General features: G+C 64.0%; 1 protein-coding gene across 1 annotated transcript in view; it reads left to right on the top strand.

Moving 5' to 3' along the window:
- Positions 1-18,297, top strand: part of TRIP4 (thyroid hormone receptor interactor 4) — a 191,179-nt gene that overhangs the window by 108,870 nt on the left and 64,012 nt on the right. The gene's annotated exons all lie outside the window — the stretch shown is intronic.

The following is an 18,297-nucleotide window of genomic DNA, read 5'->3' as shown; positions in this document are numbered from 1 at the left end:
GGGTTGGAGTTGAGTTGGGCTGGGGTTGGAGTTGAGTTGGGCTGGGGTTGGAGTTGAGTTGGGCTGGGGTTGGAGTTGAGTTGGGCTGGGGTTGGAGTTGAGTTGGGCTGGGGTTGGAGTTGGGCTGGGGTTGGAGTTGGGCTGGGGTTGGAGTTGGGCTGGGGTTGGAGTTGGGCTGGGGTTGGAGTTGGGCTGGGGTTGGAGTTGGGCTGGGGTTGGAGTTGGGCTGGGGTTGGAGTTGGGCTGGGGTTGGAGTGGGGCTGGAGTGGGGCTGGGGTTGGAGTGGGGCTGGGGTTGGAGTTGGGCTGGGGTTGGAGTTGGGCTGGGGTTGGAGTTGGGCTGGGGTTGGAGTTGGGCTGGGGTTGGAGTTGAGTTGGGCTGGGGTTGGAGTTGGGCTGGGGTTGGAGTTGGGCTGGGGTTGGAGTTGGGCTGGGGCTGGAGTTGGGCTGGGGCTGGGGTTGGAGTTGGGCTGGGGTTGGAGTTGGGCTGGGGTTGGAGTTGGGCTGGGGTTGGAGTTGGGCTGGGGTTGGAGTTGGGTTGGAGTGGGGCTGGGGTTGGAGTTGAGTTGGGCTGGGGTTGGAGTTGGGCTGGGGTTGGAGTTGGGCTGGGGTTGGAGTTGGGCTGGGGTTGGAGTTGGGCTGGGGTTGGAGTTGGGCTGGGGTTGGAGTTGGGCTGGGGTTGGAGTTGGGCTGGGGTTGGAGTTGAGTTGGGCTGGGGTTGGAGTTGAGTTGGGCTGGGGTTGGAGTTGAGTTGGGCTGGGGTTGGAGTTGGGCTGGGGTTGGAGTTGGGCTGGGGTTGGAGTTGAGTTGGGCTGGAGTTGAGTTGGGCTGGGGTTGGAGTTGAGTTGGGCTGGGGTTGGAGTTGAGTTGGGCTGGGGTTGGAGTTGAGTTGGGCTGGGGTTGGAGTTGAGTTGGGCTGGGGTTGGAGTTGAGTTGGGCTGGGGTTGGAGTTGAGTTGGGCTGGGGTTGGAGTTGAGTTGGGCTGGGGTTGGAGTTGAGTTGGGCTGGGGTTGGAGTTGGGCTGGGGTTGGAGTTGGGCTGGGGTTGGAGTTGGGCTGGGGTTGGAGTGGGGCTGGAGTGGGGCTGGGGTTGGAGTGGGGCTGGGGTTGGAGTTGGGCTGGGGTTGGAGTTGGGCTGGGGTTGGAGTTGGGCTGGGGTTGGAGTTGGGCTGGGGTTGGAGTTGGGCTGGGGTTGGAGTTGGGCTGGGGTTGGAGTTGAGTTGGGCTGGGGTTGGAGTTGAGTTGGGCTGGGGTTGGAGTTGGGCTGGGGTTGGAGTTGGGCTGGGGTTGGAGTTGGGCTGGGGCTGGAGTTGAGTTGGGCTGGGGTTGGAGTTGGGCTGGGGTTGGAGTTGGGCTGGGGTTGGAGTTGGGCTGGGGTTGGAGTTGGGCTGGGGTTGGAGTTGGGTTGGAGTGGGGCTGGGGTTGGAGTTGAGTTGGGCTGGGGTTGGAGTTGGGCTGGGGTTGGAGTTGGGCTGGGGTTGGAGTTGGGCTGGGGTTGGAGTTGGGCTGGGGTTGGAGTGGGGCTGGAGTGGGGCTGGGGTTGGAGTGGGGCTGGGGTTGGAGTTGGGCTGGGGTTGGAGTTGGGCTGGGGTTGGAGTTGGGCTGGGGTTGGAGTTGGGCTGGGGTTGGAGTTGGGCTGGGGTTGGAGTTGAGTTGGGCTGGGGTTGGAGTTGGGCTGGGGTTGGAGTTGGGCTGGGGTTGGAGTTGGGCTGGGGCTGGAGTTGAGTTGGGCTGGGGTTGGAGTTGGGCTGGGGTTGGAGTTGGGCTGGGGTTGGAGTTGGGCTGGGGTTGGAGTTGGGCTGGGGTTGGAGTTGGGTTGGAGTGGGGCTGGGGTTGGAGTTGAGTTGGGCTGGGGTTGGAGTTGAGTTGGGCTGGGGTTGGAGTTGAGTTGGGCTGGGGTTGGAGTTGAGTTGGGCTGGGGTTGGAGTTGGGCTGGGGTTGGAGTTGAGTTGGGCTGGAGTTGAGTTGGGCTGGGGTTGGAGTTGGGCTGGGGTTGGAGTTGGGCTGGGGTTGGAGTGGGGCTGGGGTTGGAGTTGGGCTGGGGTTGGAGTTGGGCTGGGGTTGGAGTTGGGCTGGGGTTGGAGTTGGGCTGGGGTTGGAGTTGGGCTGGGGTTGGAGTTGAGTTGGGCTGGGGTTGGAGTTGAGTTGGGCTGGGGTTGGAGTTGGGCTGGGGTTGGAGTTGGGCTGGGGTTGGAGTTGAGTTGGGCTGGAGTTGAGTTGGGCTGGGGTTGGAGTTGAGTTGGGCTGGGGTTGGAGTTGAGTTGGGCTGGGGTTGGAGTTGAGTTGGGCTGGGGTTGGAGTTGAGTTGGGCTGGGGTTGGAGTTGAGTTGGGCTGGGGTTGGAGTTGAGTTGGGCTGGGGTTGGAGTTGAGTTGGGCTGGGGTTGGAGTTGAGTTGGGCTGGGGTTGGAGTTGAGTTGGGCTGGGGTTGGAGTTGAGTTGGGCTGGGGTTGGAGTTGAGTTGGGCTGGGGTTGGAGTTGGGCTGGGGTTGGAGTTGGGCTGGGGTTGGAGTTGGGCTGGGGTTGGAGTTGGGCTGGGGTTGGAGTGGGGCTGGAGTGGGGCTGGGGTTGGAGTGGGGCTGGGGTTGGAGTTGGGCTGGGGTTGGAGTTGGGCTGGGGTTGGAGTTGGGCTGGGGTTGGAGTTGGGCTGGGGTTGGAGTTGGGCTGGGGTTGGAGTTGAGTTGGGCTGGGGTTGGAGTTGAGTTGGGCTGGGGTTGGAGTTGGGCTGGGGTTGGAGTTGGGCTGGGGTTGGAGTTGGGCTGGGGCTGGAGTTGAGTTGGGCTGGGGTTGGAGTTGGGCTGGGGTTGGAGTTGGGCTGGGGTTGGAGTTGGGCTGGGGTTGGAGTTGGGTTGGAGTGGGGCTGGGGTTGGAGTTGAGTTGGGCTGGGGTTGGAGTTGAGTTGGGCTGGGGTTGGAGTTGAGTTGGGCTGGGGTTGGAGTTGGGCTGGGGTTGGAGTTGGGCTGGGGTTGGAGTTGAGTTGGGCTGGAGTTGAGTTGGGCTGGGGTTGGAGTTGGGCTGGGGTTGGAGTTGGGCTGGGGTTGGAGTTGGGCTGGGGTTGGAGTTGGGCTGGGGTTGGAGTTGGGCTGGGGTTGGAGTTGGGCTGGGGTTGGAGTTGGGCTGGGGTTGGAGTTGGGCTGGGGTTGGAGTTGGGCTGGGGTTGGAGTTGGGCTGGGGTTGGAGTTGAGTTGGGCTGGGGTTGGAGTTGGGCTGGGGTTGGAGTTGGGCTGGGGTTGGAGTTGAGTTGGGCTGGAGTTGAGTTGGGCTGGGGTTGGAGTTGGGCTGGGGTTGGAGTTGGGCTGGGGTTGGAGTTGGGCTGGGGTTGGAGTTGGGCTGGGGTTGGAGTTGGGCTGGGGTTGGAGTTGGGCTGGGGTTGGAGTTGGGCTGGGGTTGGAGTTGGGCTGGGGTTGGAGTGGGGCTGGGGTTGGAGTTGGGTTGGAGTGGGGCTGGGGTTGGAGTTGGGCTGGGGTTGGAGTTGGGCTGGGGTTGGAGTTGGGCTGGGGTTGGAGTGGGGCTGGGGTTGGAGTTGGGTTGGAGTGGGGCTGGGGTTGGAGTTGGGTTGGAGTTGGGCTGGGGTTGGAGTTGAGTTGGGCTGGGGTTGGAGTTGGGCTGGGGTTGGAGTGGGGCTGGGGTTGGAGTTGGGCTGGGGTTGGAGTTGGGCTGGGGTTGGAGTTGGGCTGGGGTTGGAGTTGGGCTGGGGTTGGAGTGGGGCTGGGGTTGGAGTGGGGCTGGGGTTGGAGTGGGGCTGGGGTTGGAGTGGGGCTGGGGTTGGAGTTGGGCTGGGGTTGGAGTTGGGCTGGGGTTGGAGTGGGGCTGGGGTTGGAGTTGAGTTGGGCTGGGGTTGGAGTTGAGTTGGGCTGGGGTTGGAGTTGGGCTGGGGTTGGAGTTGGGCTGGGGTTGGAGTTGGGCTGGGGTTGGAGTTGAGTTGGGCTGGAGTTGAGTTGGGCTGGGGTTGGAGTTGGGCTGGGGTTGGAGTGGGGCTGGGGTTGGAGTTGGGCTGGGGTTGGAGTTGGGCTGGGGTTGGAGTTGGGCTGGGGTTGGAGTTGGGCTGGGGTTGGAGTTGGGCTGGGGTTGGAGTTGAGTTGGGCTGGGGTTGGAGTTGAGTTGGGCTGGGGTTGGAGTTGGGCTGGGGTTGGAGTTGGGCTGGGGTTGGAGTTGAGTTGGGCTGGGGTTGGAGTTGGGCTGGGGTTGGAGTTGGGCTGGGGTTGGAGTTGGGCTGGGGTTGGAGTTGAGTTGGGCTGGAGTTGAGTTGGGCTGGGGTTGGAGTTGGGCTGGGGTTGGAGTGGGGCTGGGGTTGGAGTTGGGCTGGGGTTGGAGTTGGGCTGGGGTTGGAGTTGGGCTGGGGTTGGAGTTGGGCTGGGGTTGGAGTTGGGCTGGGGTTGGAGTTGGGCTGGGGTTGGAGTTGGGCTGGGGTTGGAGTTGGGCTGGGGTTGGAGTTGAGTTGGGCTGGGGTTGGAGTTGAGTTGGGCTGGGGTTGGAGTTGGGCTGGGGTTGGAGTTGGGCTGGGGTTGGAGTTGAGTTGGGCTGGAGTTGAGTTGGGCTGGGGTTGGAGTTGAGTTGGGCTGGGGTTGGAGTTGGGCTGGGGTTGGAGTTGGGCTGGGGTTGGAGTTGAGTTGGGCTGGAGTTGAGTTGGGCTGGGGTTGGAGTTGGGCTGGGGTTGGAGTTGGGCTGGGGTTGGAGTGGGGCTGGGGTTGGAGTTGGGCTGGGGTTGGAGTTGGGCTGGGGTTGGAGTTGGGCTGGGGTTGGAGTTGGGCTGGGGTTGGAGTTGGGCTGGGGTTGGAGTTGAGTTGGGCTGGGGTTGGAGTTGAGTTGGGCTGGGGTTGGAGTTGGGCTGGGGTTGGAGTTGGGCTGGGGTTGGAGTTGAGTTGGGCTGGAGTTGAGTTGGGCTGGGGTTGGAGTTGGGCTGGGGTTGGAGTTGGGCTGGGGTTGGAGTTGGGCTGGGGTTGGAGTTGGGCTGGGGTTGGAGTTGGGCTGGGGTTGGAGTTGGGCTGGGGTTGGAGTTGGGCTGGGGTTGGAGTTGGGCTGGGGTTGGAGTGGGGCTGGGGTTGGAGTGGGGCTGGGGTTGGGCTGGGGTTGGAGTTGGGCTGGGGTTGGAGTTGGGCTGGGGTTGGAGTTGGGCTGGGGTTGGAGTTGGGCTGGGGTTGGAGTTGGGCTGGGGTTGGAGTGGGGCTGGGGTTGGAGTTGGGTTGGAGTGGGGCTGGGGTTGGAGTTGGGTTGGAGTTGGGCTGGGGTTGGAGTTGAGTTGGGCTGGGGTTGGAGTTGAGTTGGGCTGGGGTTGGAGTTGAGTTGGGCTGGGGTTGGAGTTGAGTTGGGCTGGGGTTGGAGTTGAGTTGGGCTGGGGTTGGAGTTGAGTTGGGCTGGGTTTGGAGTTGAGTTGGGCTGGGGTTGGAGTTGAGTTGGGCTGGGGTTGGAGTTGAGTTGGGCTGGGTTTGGAGTTGAGTTGGGCTGGGGTTGGAGTTGAGTTGGGCTGGGGTTGGAGTTGGGCTGGGGTTGGAGTTGGGCTGGGGTTGGAGTTGGGCTGGGGTTGGAGTTGGGCTGGGGTTGGAGTTGGGCTGGGGTTGGAGTTGGGCTGGGGTTGGAGTGGGGCTGGGGTTGGAGTTGGGTTGGAGTGGGGCTGGGGTTGGAGTTGGGCTGGGGTTGGAGTTGGGCTGGGGTTGGAGTGGGGCTGGGGTTGGAGTGGGGCTGGGGTTGGAGTTGGGTTGGAGTGGGGCTGGGGTTGGAGTTGGGTTGGAGTGGGGCTGGGGTTGGAGTGGGGCTGGGGTTGGAGTGGGGCTGGGGTTGGAGTTGGGCTGGGGTTGGAGTTGGGCTGGGGTTGGAGTTGGGCTGGGGTTGGAGTTGGGCTGGGGTTGGAGTTGGGCTGGGGTTGGAGTTGGGCTGGGGTTGGAGTTGGGCTGGGGTTGGAGTTGGGCTGGGGTTGGAGTTGGGCTGGGGTTGGAGTTGGGCTGGGGTTGGAGTTGGGCTGGGGTTGGAGTTGGGCTGGGGTTGGAGTGGGGCTGGGGTTGGAGTGGGGCTGGGGTTGGAGTTGAGTTGGGCTGGGGTTGGAGTTGGGCTGGGGTTGGAGTTGGGCTGGGGTTGGAGTTGGGCTGGGGTTGGGCTGGGGTTGGAGTTGGGCTGGGGTTGGAGTTGGGCTGGGGTTGGAGTTGGGCTGGGGTTGGAGTTGGGCTGGGGTTGGAGTTGGGCTGGGGTTGGAGTTGGGCTGGGGTTGGAGTTGGGTTGGAGTGGGGCTGGGGTTGGAGTTGGGTTGGAGTGGGGCTGGGGTTGGAGTTGGGCTGGGGTTGGAGTTGGGCTGGGGTTGGAGTTGGGCTGGGGTTGGAGTTGGGCTGGGGTTGGAGTTGGGCTGGGGTTGGAGTTGGGCTGGGGTTGGAGTTGGGCTGGGGTTGGAGTTGGGCTGGGGTTGGAGTTGGGCTGGGGTTGGAGTTGGGCTGGGGTTGGAGTTGGGCTGGGGTTGGAGTGGGGCTGGGGTTGGAGTTGGGTTGGAGTGGGGCTGGGGTTGGAGTTGGGTTGGAGTGGGGCTGGGGTTGGAGTGGGGCTGGGGTTGGAGTTGGGCTGGGGTTGGAGTTGGGCTGGGGTTGGAGTTGGGCTGGGGTTGGAGTTGGGCTGGGGTTGGAGTTGGGCTGGGGTTGGAGTTGGGCTGGGGTTGGAGTTGGGCTGGGGTTGGAGTTGGGCTGGGGTTGGAGTTGGGCTGGGGTTGGAGTTGGGCTGGGGTTGGAGTTGGGCTGGGGTTGGAGTTGGGCTGGGGTTGGAGTTGGGCTGGGGTTGGAGTTGGGCTGGGGTTGGAGTTGGGCTGGGGTTGGAGTTGGGCTGGGGTTGGAGTGGGGCTGGGGTTGGAGTTGAGTTGGGCTGGGGTTGGAGTTGGGCTGGGGTTGGAGTTGGGCTGGGGTTGGAGTTGGGCTGGGGTTGGAGTTGGGCTGGGGTTGGAGTTGGGCTGGGGTTGGAGTTGGGCTGGGGTTGGAGTTGGGCTGGGGTTGGAGTTGGGCTGGGGTTGGAGTTGGGCTGGGGTTGGAGTTGGGCTGGGGTTGGAGTTGGGCTGGGGTTGGAGTTGGGTTGGAGTGGGGCTGGGGTTGGAGTTGGGTTGGAGTGGGGCTGGGGTTGGAGTTGGGCTGGGGTTGGAGTTGGGCTGGGGTTGGAGTTGAGTTGGAGTTGGGTTGGAGTTGGGTTGGAGTTGGGTTGGAGTTGGGTTGGAGTTGGGTTGGAGTTGGGTTGGAGTTGGGTTGGAGTTGGGTTGGAGTTGGGTTGGAGTTGGGTTGGAGTTGGGTTGGAGTTGGGTTGGAGTTGGGTTGGAGTTGGGTTGGAGTTGGGTTGGAGTTGGGTTGGAGTTGGGTTGGAGTTGGGTTGGAGTTGGGTTGGAGTTGGGTTGGAGTTGGGTTGGAGTTGGGTTGGAGTTGGGTTGGAGTTGGGTTGGAGTTGGAGGTGGGCTGGGGCTGGAGTTGGGCTGGGGCTGGAGTTGGGCTGGGGCTGGAGTTGGGCTGGGGCTGGAGTTGGGCTGGGGCTGGAGTTGGGCTGGGGTTGGAGTTGGGTTGGAGTGGGGCTGGGGTTGGAGTTGGGTTGGAGTTGGGCTGGGGTTGGAGTTGGGTTGGAGTTGGGCTGGGGTTGGAGTTGAGTTGGGCTGGGGTTGGAGTTGAGTTGGGCTGGGGTTGGAGTTGAGTTGGGCTGGGGTTGGAGTTGAGTTGGGCTGGGGTTGGAGTTGAGTTGGGCTGGGGTTGGAGTTGAGTTGGGCTGGGGTTGGAGTTGAGTTGGGCTGGGGTTGGAGTTGAGTTGGGCTGGGGTTGGAGTTGAGTTGGGCTGGGGTTGGAGTTGAGTTGGGCTGGGGTTGGAGTTGGGCTGGGGTTGGAGTTGGGCTGGGGTTGGAGTTGAGTTGGGCTGGGGTTGGAGTTGGGCTGGGGTTGGAGTTGGGCTGGGGTTGGAGTTGGGCTGGGGTTGGAGTTGGGCTGGGGTTGGAGTTGGGCTGGGGTTGGAGTGGAGTTGGGCTGGGGTTGGAGTGGAGTTGGGCTGGGGTTGGAGTTGGGCTGGGGTTGGAGTGGAGTTGGGCTGGGGTTGGAGTTGAGTTGGGCTGGGGCTGGAGTTGAGTTGGGCTGGGGCTGGAGTTGGGCTGGGGCTGGAGTTGGGCTGGGGCTGGAGTGGGGCTGGGGCTGGAGTTGGGCTGGGGCTGGAGTTGGGTTGGGGCTGGAGTGGGGCTGGGGTTGGAGTTGGAGTGGGGTTGGGGCTGGAGTTGGGCTGGGGCTGGAGTTGGAGTTGGAGTGGGGCTGGGGTTGGAGTGGGGCTGGGGTTGGAGTTGGGTTGGAGTTGGGTTGGAGTTGGGTTGGAGTTGGGTTGGAGTTGGGTTGGAGTTGGGTTGGAGTTGGGTTGGAGTTGGGTTGGAGTTGGGTTGGAGTTGGGTTGGAGTTGGGTTGGAGTTGGGTTGGAGTTGGGTTGGAGTTGGGTTGGAGTTGGGTTGGAGTTGGGTTGGAGTTGGGTTGGAGTTGGGTTGGAGTTGGGCTGGGGCTGGAGGTGGGCTGGGGCTGGAGTTGGGCTGGGGCTGGAGTTGGGCTGGGGCTGGAGTTGGGCTGGGGCTGGAGTTGGGCTGGGGCTGGAGTTGGGCTGGGGTTGGAGTTGGGTTGGAGTGGGGCTGGGGTTGGAGTTGGGTTGGAGTTGGGCTGGGGTTGGAGTTGGGTTGGAGTTGGGCTGGGGTTGGAGTTGGGTTGGAGTTGGGCTGGGGTTGGAGTTGAGTTGGGCTGGGGTTGGAGTTGAGTTGGGCTGGGGTTGGAGTTGAGTTGGGCTGGGGCTGGAGGTGGGCTGGGGCTGGAGGTGGGCTGGGGCTGGAGTTGGGCTGGGGCTGGAGTTGGGCTGGGGCTGGAGTTGGGCTGGGGTGGGGTTGGAGTTGAGTTGGGGTGGGGTTGGAGTTGGGCTGGGGCTGGAGGTGGGCTGGGGCTGGAGGTGGGCTGGGGCTGGAGTTGGGCTGGGGCTGGAGTTGGGCTGGGGCTGGAGTTGGGCTGGGGCTGGAGTTGGGCTGGGGCTGGAGGTGGGCTGGGGCTGGAGGTGGGCTGGGGCTGGAGTTGGGCTGGGGCTGGAGTTGGGCTGGGGCTGGAGTTGGGCTGGGGCTGGAGTTGGGCTGGGGCTGGAGTTGGGCTGGGGCTGGAGTTGGGCTGGGGCTGGAGTTGGGCTGGGGTTGGAGTTGGGTTGGAGTGGGGCTGGGGTTGGAGTTGAGTTGGGCTGGGGTTGGAGTTGGGTTGGAGTGGGGTTGGGGTTGGAGTTGGGCTGGGGTTGGAGTTGGGCTGGGGTTGGAGTTGGGCTGGGGTTGGAGTTGGGCTGGGGTTGGAGTTGGGCTGGGGTTGGAGTTGGGCTGGGGTTGGAGTTGGGCTGGGGTGGGGTTGGAGTTGAGTTGGGGTGGGGTTGGAGTTGAGTTGGGCTGGGGTTGGAGTTGGGTTGGAGTGGGGCTGGGGTTGGAGTTGAGTTGGGCTGGGGTTGGAGTTGGGTTGGAGTGGGGTTGGGGTTGGAGTTGGGCTGGGGTTGGAGTTGGGCTGGGGTTGGAGTTGGGCTGGGGTTGGAGTTGGGCTGGGGTTGGAGTTGGGCTGGGGTTGGAGTTGGGCTGGGGTGGGGTTGGAGTTGAGTTGGGGTGGGGTTGGAGTTGAGTTGGGGTGGGGTTGGAGTTGGGCTGGGGCTGGAGGTGGGCTGGGGCTGGAGTTGGGCTGGGGCTGGAGTTGGGCTGGGGCTGGAGTTGGGCTGGGGCTGGAGTTGGGCTGGGGCTGGAGTTGGGCTGGGGCTGGAGTTGGGCTGGGGCTGGAGTTGGGCTGGGGTTGGAGTTGGGTTGGAGTGGGGCTGGGGTTGGAGTTGAGTTGGGCTGGGGTTGGAGTTGGGTTGGAGTGGGGTTGGGGTTGGAGTTGGGCTGGGGTTGGAGTTGGGCTGGGGTTGGAGTTGGGCTGGGGTTGGAGTTGGGCTGGGGTTGGAGTTGGGCTGGGGTTGGAGTTGGGCTGGGGTTGGAGTTGGGCTGGGGTTGGAGTTGGGCTGGGGTTGGAGTTGGGCTGGGGTTGGAGTTGAGTTGGGCTGGGGCTGGGGTTGGAGTTGAGTTGGGCTGGGGTTGGAGTTGAGTTGGGCTGGGGTTGGAGTTGGGCTGGGGTTGGAGTTGGGCTGGGGTTGGAGTTGGGCTGGGGTTGGAGTTGGGCTGGGGTTGGAGTTGAGTTGGGCTGGGGTTGGAGTTGAGTTGGGCTGGGGTTGGAGTTGAGTTGGGCTGGGGTTGGAGTTGGGCTGGGGTTGGAGTTGGGCTGGGGTTGGAGTTGGGCTGGGGTTGGAGTTGGGCTGGGGTTGGAGTTGGGCTGGGGTTGGAGTTGGGCTGGGGTGGGGTTGGAGTTGAGTTGGGGTGGGGTTGGAGTTGAGTTGGGGTGGGGTTGGAGTTGGGCTGGGGCTGGAGGTGGGCTGGGGCTGGAGTTGGGCTGGGGCTGGAGTTGGGCTGGGGCTGGAGTTGGGCTGGGGCTGGAGTTGGGCTGGGGCTGGAGTTGGGCTGGGGTTGGAGTTGGGTTGGAGTGGGGCTGGGGTTGGAGTTGAGTTGGGCTGGGGTTGGAGTTGGGTTGGAGTGGGGTTGGGGTTGGAGTTGGGCTGGGGTTGGAGTTGGGCTGGGGTTGGAGTTGGGCTGGGGTTGGAGTTGGGCTGGGGTTGGAGTTGGGCTGGGGTTGGAGTTGGGCTGGGGTTGGAGTTGGGCTGGGGTTGGAGTTGGGCTGGGGTTGGAGTTGGGCTGGGGTTGGAGTTGGGCTGGGGTTGGAGTTGGGCTGGGGTTGGAGTTGAGTTGGGCTGGGGCTGGGGTTGGAGTTGAGTTGGGCTGGGGTTGGAGTTGAGTTGGGCTGGGGTTGGAGTTGAGTTGGGCTGGGGTTGGAGTTGAGTTGGGCTGGGGTTGGAGTTGAGTTGGGCTGGGGTTGGAGTTGAGTTGGGCTGGGGTTGGAGTTGAGTTGGGCTGGGGTTGGAGTTGGGTTGGAGTGGGGCTGGGGTTGGAGTGGGGCTGGGGTTGAGTTGGGTTGGAGTGGGGTTGGGGTTGGAGTTGGGCTGGGGTTGGAGTTGGGCTGGGGTTGGAGTTGGGCTGGGGTTGGAGTTGGGCTGGGGTTGGAGTTGGGCTGGGGTTGGAGTTGGGCTGGGGTTGGAGTTGAGTTGGGGTGGGGTTGGAGTTGAGTTGGGGTGGGGTTGGAGTTGAGTTGGGGTGGGGTTGGAGTTGAGTTGGGCTGGGGTTGGAGTTGAGTTGGGCTGGGGTTGGAGTTGAGTTGGGCTGGGGTTGGAGTTGAGTTGGGCTGGGGTTGGAGTTGAGTTGGGCTGGGGTTGGAGTTGAGTTGGGCTGGGGTTGGAGTTGAGTTGGGCTGGGGTTGGAGTTGGGCTGGGGTTGGAGTTGAGTTGGGCTGGGGTTGGAGTTGAGTTGGGCTGGGGCTGGAGTTGGGCTGGGGCTGGAGTTGGGCTGGGGCTGGAGTTGGGCTGGGGCTGGAGTTGGGCTGGGGCTGGAGTTGGGCTGGGGTTGGAGTTGGGCTGGGGTTGGAGTTGGGCTGGGGTTGGAGTTGGGCTGGGGTTGGAGTTGGGCTGGGGTTGGAGTTGGGCTGGGGTTGGAGTTGGGCTGGGGTTGGAGTTGGGCTGGGGTTGGAGTTGGGCTGGGGTTGGAGTTGGGCTGGGGTTGGAGTTGGGCTGGGGTTGGAGTTGGGCTGGGGTTGGAGTTGAGTTGGGGTGGGGTTGGAGTTGGGCTGGGGTTGGAGTTGAGTTGGGCTGGGGTTGGAGTTGAGTTGGGCTGGGGTTGGAGTTGAGTTGGGCTGGGGTTGGAGTTGAGTTGGGCTGGGGTTGGAGTTGAGTTGGGCTGGGGTTGGAGTTGAGTTGGGCTGGGGTTTGAGTTGGGCTGGGGTTTGAGTTGGGCTGGGGTTTGAGTTGGGCTGGGGTTTGAGTTGGGCTGGGGTTTGAGTTGGGCTGGGGTTGGAGTTGAGTTGGGGTGGGGTTGGAGTTGGGCTGGGGTTGGAGTTGAGTTGGGCTGGGGTTGGAGTTGGGCTGGGGTTGGAGTTGGGCTGGGGTTGGAGTTGGGCTGGGGTTGGAGTTGGGCTGGGGTTGGAGTTGGGCTGGGGTTGGAGTTGGGCTGGGGTTGGAGTTGGGCTGGGGTTGGAGTTGGGCTGGGGTTGGAGTTGGGCTGGGGTTGGAGTTGGGCTGGGGTTGGAGTTGGGCTGGGGTTGGAGTTGGGCTGGGGTTGGAGTTGGGCTGGGGTTGGAGTTGGGGTGGGGTTGGAGTTGGGCTGGGGTTGGAGTTGAGTTGGGCTGGGGTTGGAGTTGAGTTGGGCTGGGGTTGGAGTTGAGTTGGGCTGGGGTTTGAGTTGGGCTGGGGTTTGAGTTGGGCTGGGGTTTGAGTTGGGCTGGGGTTTGAGTTGGGCTGGGGTTTGAGTTGGGCTGGGGTTTGAGTTGGGCTGGGGTTTGAGTTGGGCTGGGGTTTGAGTTGGGCTGGGGTTTGAGTTGGGCTGGGGTTTGAGTTGGGCTGGGGTTTGAGTTGGGCTGGGGTTTGAGTTGGGCTGGGGTTTGAGTTGGGCTGGGGTTTGAGTTGGGCTGGGGTTTGAGTTGGGCTGGGGTTTGAGTTGGGCTGGGGTTTGAGTTGGGCTGGGGTTTGAGTTGGGCTGGGGTTTGAGTTGGGCTGGGGTTTGAGTTGGGCTGGGGTTGGAGTGGGGCTGGGGTTGGAGTGGGGCTGGGGTTGGAGTTGAGTTGGGCTGGGGTTGGAGTGGGGCTGGGGTTGGAGTTGAGTTGGGCTGGGGTTGGAGTTGGGCTGGGGTTGGAGTTGGGCTGGGGTTGGAGTTGAGTTGGGCTGGGGTTGGAGTTGGGCTGGGGTTGGAGTTGGGCTGGGGTTGGAGTGGGGCTGGGGTTGGAGTTGGGCTGGGGTTGGAGTTGAGTTGGAGTGGGGCTGGGGTTGGAGTTGAGTTGGGCTGGGGTTGGAGTTGGGTTGGAGTGGGGCTGGGGTTGGAGTTGGGCTGGGGTTGGAGTTGGGCTGGGGTTGGAGTTGGGCTGGGGTTGGAGTTGGGCTGGGGTTGGAGTTGGGCTGGGGTTGGAGTTGGGCTGGGGTTGGAGTTGGGCTGGGGTTGGAGTTGGGCTGGGGTTGGAGTTGGGCTGGGGTTGGAGTTGGGCTGGGGTTGGAGTTGGGCTGGGGTTGGAGTTGGGCTGGGGTTGGAGTTGGGCTGGGGTTGGAGTTGGGCTGGGGTTGGAGTTGGGCTGGGGTTGGAGTTGGGCTGGGGTTGGAGTTGAGTGGGGCTGGGGTTGGAGTTGAGTTGGGCTGGGGTTGGAGTTGAGTTGGGCTGGGGTTGGAGTTGAGTTGGGCTGGGGTTGGAGTTGAGTTGGGCTGGGGTTGGAGTTGAGTTGGGCTGGGGTTGGAGTTGAGTTGGGCTGGGGTTGGAGTTGGGCTGGGGTTGGAGTTGGGCTGGGGTTGGAGTTGGGCTGGGGTTGGAGTTGGGCTGGGGTTGGAGTTGGGCTGGGGTTGGAGTTGGGCTGGGGTTGGAGTTGGGCTGGGGTTGGAGTTGGGCTGGGGTTGGAGTTGGGCTGGGGTTGGAGTTGGGCTGGGGTTGGAGTTGGGCTGGGGTTGGAGTTGGGCTGGGGTTGGAGTTGGGCTGGGGTTGGAGTTGGGCTGGGGTTGGAGTTGGGCTGGGGTTGGAGTTGGGCTGGGGTTGGAGTTGGGCTGGGGTTGGAGTTGGGCTGGGGTTGGAGTTGGGCTGGGGTTGGAGTTGGGCTGGGGTTGGAGTTGGGCTGGGGTTGGAGTTGGGCTGGGGTTGGAGTGGAGTTGGGCTGGGGTTGGAGTTGGGCTGGGGTTGGAGTGGAGTTGGGCTGGGGTTGGAGTGGAGTTGGGCTGGGGCTGGAGTTGGGCTGGGGCTGGAGTTGGGCTGGGGCTGGAGTTGGGCTGGGGCTGGAGTTGGGCTGGGGCTGGAGTTGGGCTGGGGCTGGAGTTGGGCTGGGGCTGGAGTTGGGCTGGGGCTGGAGTTGGGCTGGGGCTGGAGTTGGGCTGGGGCTGGAGTTGGGCTGGGGCTGGAGTTGGGCTGGGGCTGGAGTTGGGCTGGGGCTGGAGTTGGGCTGGGGCTGGAGTTGGGCTGGGGCTGGAGTTGGGCTGGGGCTGGAGTTGGGCTGGGGCTGGAGTTGGGCTGGGGCTGGAGTTGAGTTGGGCTGGGGCTGGAGTTGAGTTGGGCTGGGGTTGGAGTTGGGCTGGGGTTGGAGTGGGGCTGGGGTTGGAGTTGGGCTGGGGTTGGAGTTGGGCTGGGGTTGGAGTTGGGCTGGGGTTGGAGTTGGGCTGGGGTTGGGGTTGGAGTTGGGCTGGGGTTGGAGTTGGGCTGGGGTTGGAGTTGGGCTGGGGTTGGAGTTGGGCTGGGGTTGGGGTTGGGCTGGGGTTGGAGTTGGGCTGGGGTTGGAGTTGGGCTGGGGTTGGAGTTGGGCTGGGGTTGGAGTTGGGCTGGGGTTGGAGTTGGGCTGGGGTTGGAGTTGGGCTGGGGTTGGAGTTGGGCTGGGGTTGGAGTTGGGCTGGGGTTGGAGTTGGGCTGGGGTTGGAGTTGAGTTGGGGTTGGGCTGGGGTTGGAGTTGGGCTGGGGTTGGAGTTGGGCTGGGGTTGGAGTTGGGCTGGGGTTGGAGTTGGGCTGGGGTTGGAGTTGGGCTGGGGTTGGAGTTGGGCTGGGGCTGGAGTTGGGCTGGGGCTGGAGTTGGGCTGGGGCTGGAGTGGGGCTGGGGTTGGAGTTGAGTTGGGCTGGGGCTGGAGTTGGGTTGGAGTGGGGCTGGGGTTGGAGTTGAGTTGGGCTGGGGTTGGAGTTGGGTTGGAGTGGGGCTGGGGTTGGAGTTGAGTTGGGCTGGGGTTGGAGTTGGGTTGGAGTGGGGCTGGGGTTGGAGTTGAGTTGGGCTGGGGTTGGGCTGGGGTTGGAGTTGGGCTGGGGTTGGAGTTGGGCTGGGGTTGGAGTTGGGCTGGGGTTGGAGTTGGGCTGGGGTTGGAGTTGGGCTGGGGTTGGAGTTGAGTTGGGGTTGGAGTGGGGCTGGGGTTGGAGTGGGGCTGGGGTTGGAGTTGGGCTGGGGTTTGAGTTGGGCTGGGGTTTGAGTTGGGCTGGGGTTTGAGTTGGGCTGGGGTTTGAGTTGGGCTGGGGTTTGAGTTGGGCTGGGGTTGGAGTTGGGCTGGGGTTTGAGTTGGGCTGGGGTTGGAGTGGGGCTGGGGTTGGAGTTGGGCTGGGGTTGGAGTTGAGTTGGGGTTGGAGTGGGGCTGGGGTTGGAGTTGGGCTGGGGTTGGAGTTGGGCTGGGGTTGGAGTTGGGTTGGAGTTGGGCTGGGGTTGGAGTTGGGCTGGGGTTGGAGTTGGGTTGGGGTGGGGTTGGAGTTGAGTTGGGGTGGGGTTGGAGTTGAGTTGGGGTGGGGTTGGAGTTGAGTTGGGCTGGGGTTGGAGTTGAGTTGGGCTGGGGTTGGAGTTGAGTTGGGCTGGGGTTGGAGTTGAGTTGGGCTGGGGTTGGAGTTGAGTTGGGCTGGGGTTGGAGTTGAGTTGGGCTGGGGTTGGAGTTGAGTTGGGCTGGGGTTGGAGTTGAGTTGGGCTGGGGTTGGAGTTGAGTTGGGCTGGGGTTGGAGTTGAGTTGGGCTGGGGTTGGAGTTGAGTTGGGCTGGGGTTGGAGTTGAGTTGGGCTGGGGTTGGAGTTGGGCTGGGGTTGGAGTTGGGCTGGGGTTGGAGTTGGGTTGGGGCTGGGGTTGGAGTTGGGCTGGGGCTGGGGTTGGAGTTGGGCTGGGGTTGGAGTTGGGCTGGGGTTGGAGTTGGGCTGGGGTTGGAGTTGGGCTGGGGTTGGAGTTGGGCTGGGGTTGGAGTTGGGCTGGGGTTGGAGTTGGGCTGGGGTTGGAGTTGGGCTGGGGTTGGAGTTGGGCTGGGGTTGGAGTTGGGCTGGGGTTGGAGTTGGGCTGGGGTTGGAGTTGGGTTGGGGCTGGGGTTGGAGTTGGGCTGGGGCTGGAGTTGGGCTGGGGCTGGAGTTGGGCTGGGGCTGGAGTTGGGCTGGGGCTGGAGTTGGGCTGGGGTTGGAGTTGGGCTGGGGTTGGAGTTGGGCTGGGGCTGGGGTTGGAGTTGGGCTGGGGTTGGAGTTGGGCTGGGGCTGGAGTTGGGCTGGGGCTGGAGTTGGGCTGGGGCTGGAGTTGGGCTGGGGCTGGAGTTGGGCTGGGGCTGGAGTTGGGCTGGGGCTGGAGTTGGGCTGGGGCTGGAGTTGGGCTGGGGCTGGAGTTGGGCTGGGGCTGGAGTTGGGCTGGGGCTGGAGTTGGGCTGGGGCTGGAGTTGGGCTGGGGCTGGAGTTGGGCTGGGGCTGGAGTTGGGCTGGGGCTGGAGTTGGGCTGGGGCTGGAGTTGGGCTGGGGCTGGAGTTGGGCTGGGGCTGGAGTTGGGCTGGGGCTGGAGTTGGGCTGGGGCTGGAGTTGGGCTGGGGCTGGAGTTGGGCTGGGGCTGGAGTTGGGCTGGGGCTGGAGTTGGGCTGGGGCTGGAGTTGGGCTGGGGCTGGAGTTGGGCTGGGGCTGGAGTTGGGCTGGGGCTGGAGTTGGGCTGGGGCTGGAGTTGGGCTGGGGCTGGAGTTGGGCTGGGGCTGGAGTTGGGCTGGGGCTGGAGTTGGGCTGGGGCTGGAGTTGGGCTGGGGCTGGAGTTGGGCTGGGGCTGGAGTTGGGCTGGGGCTGGAGTTGGGCTGGGGCTGGAGTTGGGCTGGGGCTGGAGTTGGGCTGGGGCTGGAGTTGGGCTGGGGCTGGAGTTGGGCTGGGGCTGGAGTTGGGCTGGGGCTGGAGTTGGGCTGGGGCTGGAGTTGGGCTGGGGCTGGAGTTGGGCTGGGGCTGGAGTTGGGCTGGGGCTGGAGTTGGGCTGGGGCTGGAGTTGGGCTGGGGCTGGAGTTGGGCTGGGGCTGGAGTTGGGCTGGGGCTGGAGTTGGGCTGGGGCTGGAGTTGGGCTGGGGCTGGAGTTGGGCTGGGGCTGGAGTTGGGCTGGGGCTGGAGTTGGGCTGGGGCTGGAGTTGGGCTGGAGTTGGGCTGGGGCTGGAGTTGGGCTGGGGCTGGAGTTGGGCTGGGGCTGGAGTTGAGTTGGGCTGGGGTTGGAGTTGGGTTGGAGTGGGGCTGGGGTTGGAGTTGAGTTGGGCTGGGGTTGGAGTTGGGTTGGAGTGGGGCTGGGGTTGGAGTTGGGCTGGGGTTGGAGTTGGGTTGGAGTGGGGCTGGGGTTGGAGTTGGGCTGGGGTTGGAGTTGAGTTGGGCTGGGGTTGGAGTTGGGCTGGGGTTGGAGTTGGGCTGGGGTTGGAGTTGGGCTGGGGTTGGAGTTGGGCTGGGGTTGGAGTTGGGCTGGGGTTGGAGTTGGGCTGGGGTTGGAGTTGGGCTGGGGTTGGAGTTGGGCTGGGGTTGGAGTTGGGCTGGGGTTGGAGTTGGGCTGGGGTTGGAGTGGGGCTGGGGTTGGAGTGGGGCTGGGGTTGGAGTTGAGTTGGGCTGGGGTTGGAGTTGGGTTGGAGTGGGGCTGGGGTTGGAGTTGGGTTGGAGTGGGGCTGGGGTTGGAGTTGGGCTGGGGTTGGAGTTGGGCTGGGGTTGGAGTTGGGCTGGGGTTGGAGTTGAGTTGGGCTGGGGTTGGAGTTGGGTTGGAGTGGGGCTGGGGTTGGAGTTGAGTTGGGCTGGGGTTGGGCTGGGGTTGGAGTTGGGCTGGGGTTGGAGTTGGGCTGGGGTTGGAGTTGGGCTGGGGTTGGAGTTGGGCTGGGGTTGGAGTTGGGCTGGGGTTGGAGTTGAGTTGGGGTTGGAGTGGGGCTGGGGTTGGAGTTGGGCTGGGGTTGGAGTTGGGCTGGGGTTTGAGTTGGGCTGGGGTTGGAGTTGGGCTGGGGTTGGAGTTGGGCTGGGGTTGGAGTTGGGCTGGGGTTGGAGTTGGGCTGGGGTTGGAGTTGGGCTGGGGTTGGAGTTGGGCTGGGGTTGGAGTTGGGCTGGGGTTGGAGTTGGGCTGGGGTTGGAGTTGGGCTGGGGTTGGAGTTGGGCTGGGGTTGGAGTTGGGCTGGGGTTGGAGTGGGGCTGGGGTTGGAGTGGGGCTGGGGTTGGAGTTGAGTTGGGCTGGGGTTGGAGTTGGGTTGGAGTGGGGCTGGGGTTGGAGTTGGGTTGGAGTGGGGCTGGGGTTGGAGTTGGGCTGGGGTTGGAGTTGGGCTGGGGTTGGAGTTGAGTTGGGCTGGGGTTGGAGTTGAGTTGGGCTGGGGTTGGAGTTGAGTTGGGCTGGGGTTGGAGTTGAGTTGGGCTGGGGTTGGAGTTGAGTTGGGCTGGGGTTGGAGTTGAGTTGGGCTGGGGCTGGAGTTGGGCTGGGGCTGGAGTTGGGCTGGGGCTGGAGTTGGGCTGGGGCTGGAGTTGGGCTGGGGCT

This window comes from Phyllobates terribilis, unplaced genomic scaffold, assembly GCF_046119375.1.
Source record: "Phyllobates terribilis strain yellow unplaced genomic scaffold, ASM4611937v1 Scaffold_11__3_contigs__length_659146591, whole genome shotgun sequence".
Classification (NCBI taxonomy): domain Eukaryota; kingdom Metazoa; phylum Chordata; class Amphibia; order Anura; family Dendrobatidae; genus Phyllobates; species Phyllobates terribilis.
This window is presented reverse-complemented; position numbering and strand designations above follow the sequence as displayed.